Here is a 5,331-nt window from a genome sequence, read left to right as displayed (position 1 = left end):
GGTAGAACTGGGAGACAAAGTTATTGCGACCCTATCTCTACGGTATAAAGTGTACCATTTACATAGATCACAAGAGTCTTCAACATATATTCGATCAGAAAGAACTCAACATGATACAGCAAAGATGGATTGAGTTGTTGAATGGCTACGAATGTGAAATTCGTTATCATCCTGGCAAGGCAAACGTTGTAGCAGATGCCTTAAGTAGGAAGGAACGAATAAAGTCTCGCAAAGTAAAGGCACTAACAATTACAATCCATTCGAACCTGGCCGTCAGATCTGAGAGGCTCAACTAGGGGCTCTAAAAGAAGAAAATATTACTAATGAATACCTGCGAGGGATGGATAAACAATTCGAGCTTAGGGATGACGTAACACGATTTTTCATGGACCGAATTTAGACGCCAAAATTATGTGATATCAGAAGCTTAGTCATGAATGAAGCTCACAAGTCAAGGTATTCCGTCCATCCAGGCTCCGACAAGATGTATCTAGACTTGAAGAAGCAATATTGGTGGCCAAACATGAAAGAAAAGATCACCACTTACGTAAGCAAATGCTTGAATTGTGCTAAAGTCAAAGCAGAGTACCAAAAGCCCTCAGGATTATTACACCAACCAGAAATACCCGAGTGGAAGTGGGAAAAAATTACAATGGACTTCGTAACAAAACTACCCAAGACACCTAGTGGTTTCGACACTATTTGGGTAGTAGTTGATCGATTGACTAAGTCCGCCCACTTCCTGCGAATCAAAGAAACTGATAAGATGGAAAAGTTGACCTGAACTTATCTCAAGGAAATTGTCAAATTGCACGACATGCCAATTTCAATCATCTCTGATAGAGATAGTAGATTCACCTCACGATTTTGGCAATCATTACAGAAATCCTTGGGAACACGCCTTGACATGAGCACAACTTACCATCCACAAAAAGATGGTCAAATTGAAAGGACCATTCAAACATTGGAAGACATTCTCCTAGCATGTGTGATATACTTTGGAAGCACATGGGATACTAATCTTCCTCTGATTGAGTTTTCATACAATAACAGTTATCACACCAGTATTAAAGTTGCACCATTTGAAGCCCTATACGGACGCAAGTGTCGATCACCAATATGTTGGGCAGAATTAGGTGATACCCAAATAGCAAAGAAACATGCAGGCGATACACTACTTACTGGCCCAGAAATCATACATGAAACGACCGAGAAAATAGTCCAGATACGTGATAGAATTAAGGCTGCACGAGATCGTCAGAAAAGTTATGCCGACAAGAGACGTAAACCTCTAGAACTTCAAGTCGGAGATCGAGTTATGCTTAAAGTCTCTCCTTGGAAGGGTGTCATAAGGTTCGGAACACGAGGAAAGCTTAACCCAAAATACATAGGACCTTTTGAAATTCTTGCAAGAATTGGTCATGTGGCCTACCAACTCAAGTTACCTCATGAACTCAGCAAAGTACACGACGTTTTACATGTATCCAACCTCAAGAAGTGCTTATCCGATAATGCTCTTGCAATTACACTTGACGAAATCCAAATCAACGCCAAACTTAATTTCGTAGAAGAACCCGTCGAGATCATGGACCGAGAAATCAAAAAGCTAAAACAAAGCCGCATCCCCATAATAAAAGTCCGATAGAACTCTAGACGAGGATCAGAGTTTACTTGGGAATGCGAGGATCAAATGAAGAGTAAATACCCCCAACTATTCAACAATGTTCCGTCCACAAGTTAAATTTCGGGACAGAATTTTCTTAACGGGTGGAGAATGTGAAAACAGTCAAAATAAGTTAACCGGTGTTATTCGCGAACGTGACATATATCAAATGTAATAGGCTTAATTTGTAACCTTTAAACAAATTTTAATGAAAATAAAAAATTTGTATTATTATTTTCATCTAAATCTATCTTCTTATTAGAGAGTTATGAATTAGAAATCCGTATTTTCGACTAAAAATTACCAAATACATTTTGTTCCGATATTATTTATATAAGTTTTATTTATTAAATCTAGACGAGTGATAAAATAATGTATTACACATTTTGTTAAATATTTTGATAAAAATTTTAAGTTTGGAATTTATTAAATTGGAAAATACGTCTAAATATTTTGACGTGTCATGAAATAATATTGTTTCAGTAAGTAATATTATGTGTCTTATGTTTTAAAATTACCTAAATATTTCTTTTTGTAAGTTACGTTCAAATATATATATATATATATATATATATATATATATATATATATATATATATATATTTATTATGAATCAATTTAATTACTAAATGGATCATACATATTATATATATATATATATATATATATATATATATATATATATATATATATATATATATATATATATATATATATGATAAATATGAAAGCTATTTCCTAATGCATGGATAAGAATTTAAGAGAAGGAGACGTGTGAACCAAATATTCCATCCATTTTAATTGATGTGTCAAGTATAACGTGTCAATGGCTAGGTATTAGTACGTAGGAACATTTTAGATGTGTTTGGAGGCGGTGTAACTTTTAGTATAAAACTATAAATAGATGGAACTCATGTAACTTCTATCAAAGTAAATTAATTTCAAATTACCCACACCCAAGGTCCTGCTCGACTACTTTCCCAACAACAGGAACTATTGTTAAACAAACTGCGCTACGAGGGTGAGTTTCACGGCCCCATTTTAAACTTTTTATCATTTTTCGGGGGAGGATACATGTTTTATATTATTTGTTTATATAAATCATAAATTTTTTATATCGTTTATATAATTTAGTTACATAATTATTATAACAATTTACGGTTGAAACAGTCGTTTACATATATAAAATGTTATAAACATTGCCGTTACTATGCCCACATAATATAAAATGATATTATGTATTTCTGTTACTATGCACACATAATATAAAATTATATTATGCATTGTCGTTACTCTGTCCATATAATATAAATTATATTATGCATTGTCGTTAATCTATGAATAAGTTAGTATACACCGTTGTTACTCTGCCTATTTAAGTTTTACAAAACTATTTAACGATATAATTATAATTTTTTTATATATAATTATATAACATAAGCCGGTAAACATAAACATGTAAAGTTAAAAGACTACAACTTTTAGTGCTACTCATTCAAGGGTTTGCATGAGACACATTCATCATCTAAGTGTAATACTTAGCAAAGTCTCCTACCTATAATCGTTAAATCTTAAGTGAGCGGGAGAGTTATGTATAGATCTATACGGGCTGACACCCCACCTGCGGTTGCTAGCTACAACCATCGACGGTCAAGTCACGGGTGATAACTGTCTAAACACGAGGACGTCCGATGAAGCGTCGTGAGTGACAACAACTCGTCTGTAGCTCGATTAGGGGAACTCATGCAACATTGATAATCACGCCTAAAAGCAAATATAAGTTTGAAAATACTTATATACGATAGAACAAGTACTTTTGGAAATAAAGTACACATACAAATATAAGTTTGAAAATACTTATATACAATAAAAATATTCTTTGGAGTAAAAAGTACGTTAATACAAATATACAAACCTGTGAACTCACAAACTTTATGTTGACATTTTTAAATCACATGTATTCTCAGGAAAATAAGAGTCGGCCGTATCAATCTTTTGGGAAATCTTCATGGGATCGTCAGAGCACTTTTTATCTTTATTGTACTTATCTGATTAAGCACTACTTGTAATTTTTGGTTTCTTGTATTCTAAAAATTTAGTACGATATGTAATATATTTTGTAATATAAAAATAACACTTGTGTTATACTGTTCAATGTAAACAATAACTGTGAACCATGATGATGTCGCACAAGCTCGACATTTCCGTCGTCGGCCGGGGTGTGACAGTATGTGTATAAGTGTATCTATGGTAATCTTGGTATTAGAGTGACCAAGAGAATAAGGATGAATTAGTAATGTCACTGATTGACATGAAGTCAGAAAGGTTGACTTTAAAATGTCACCTATTGACAACATAGTAAGAGATTGCTATGATGAGAATGAAATGACATCTTCGTAGTGTAAAGATATTGAGAAATAGGTGTTTGATTGACCTATTGTATGTATAGAAGATACCACTATGGGTGGATTTACTGTGTATCTGATTTACATTATGATATTAAAGACCATAATGGATTGGGTGAATTCGAGAAATTTTGATGTAATAAATTCATGTGAGTGATGAGATGTGGAAATGTGGTATTCACCGATATGATATTCGGTAATAATTGATAATTAAGGGTATGTGTGATCTCGGATTGGAGATCATGATGCGTAGTTAACTGACTTGGTAATAGTGAAATACTCGTGACTTGGAAGGAATCCTAAATCGAGTACCTGGTGATAGTTGAGAATGGTAAATAGAAATAGTTGATTTTAATTAAGTAGTAAGTGAGTACTACTTGTTGCAAAGAATCCAATGACAGTAAATAAAATACTATGATTAAGTAGAATTATTTAAGGATAGTGAATATGTTCCTATCCTTATTATGTGAGATTTTGCTGTGTTATGAACTTCTCATGAAGAAATGTTAGTCGATTGTGAGACTAGAGGAAAAGTGTTAATAATCGAAAGGCAGTTAAAATGAGATGTAGAAATTTGATGGTAAATGATAGCTCATAACCATGTTGTATTGAAAATGGTTATCATTGTTGATAAAGATATATGTGTATAGTAGTGTAGATGTATGGGGCATTTATGCTAAGAAAATAATTGTGAATTGTGATAGTATAATGTACAACCATGCATTTCTATGCAATTATAGTAGAGGATGTGATTCAATAGTTCTTCTTGGAAGGACTATAAGTTAATGGAATTATTGATTATATCACGAGACTTTAAGAGATTCCGGGGACAGAATCTTATGAACGGGGGAAGACTTGCGACACCCGGTTTTTCGTAACAAGTGTTATTTTATGAAATATAGATATTATGAAAGGGGTAGGTGAGATAAACCCTAGAAAGGGTTAATTTTTAGAAATGTTAATTATTAAAATATTATTGAAGAATATTGTAGTTCGTGTGATGACGATTCCGTGGATATAAAGTTTGCTGAAAACGGAGTCCGTATGAAAAAGTTATGACTATTTGAAGTTGAGATGAAAGTAGGATGCTATTATGGGAAAGTCAACGGAAGTCAAGTCTGTTGGATTTGGTGTCTAAGCCCATAACTATACCTGGGATGTACTTGACCCGATAGTAGCATGGTCCTTTTGGGTTGCCTTCACCAGTGCAATTTGATAGGATTGACCTTTTGAGAATAGGTTATTTATGGTTTATTAATATAT

Source organism: Lactuca virosa, chromosome 5 (genome assembly GCF_052849685.1).
Source record: "Lactuca virosa cultivar CGN04683 chromosome 5, Lactuca_virosa_CGN04683_v6, whole genome shotgun sequence".
Classification (NCBI taxonomy): Eukaryota; Viridiplantae; Streptophyta; class Magnoliopsida; order Asterales; family Asteraceae; genus Lactuca; species Lactuca virosa.
Note: the sequence above shows the minus strand (reverse complement) of the source record.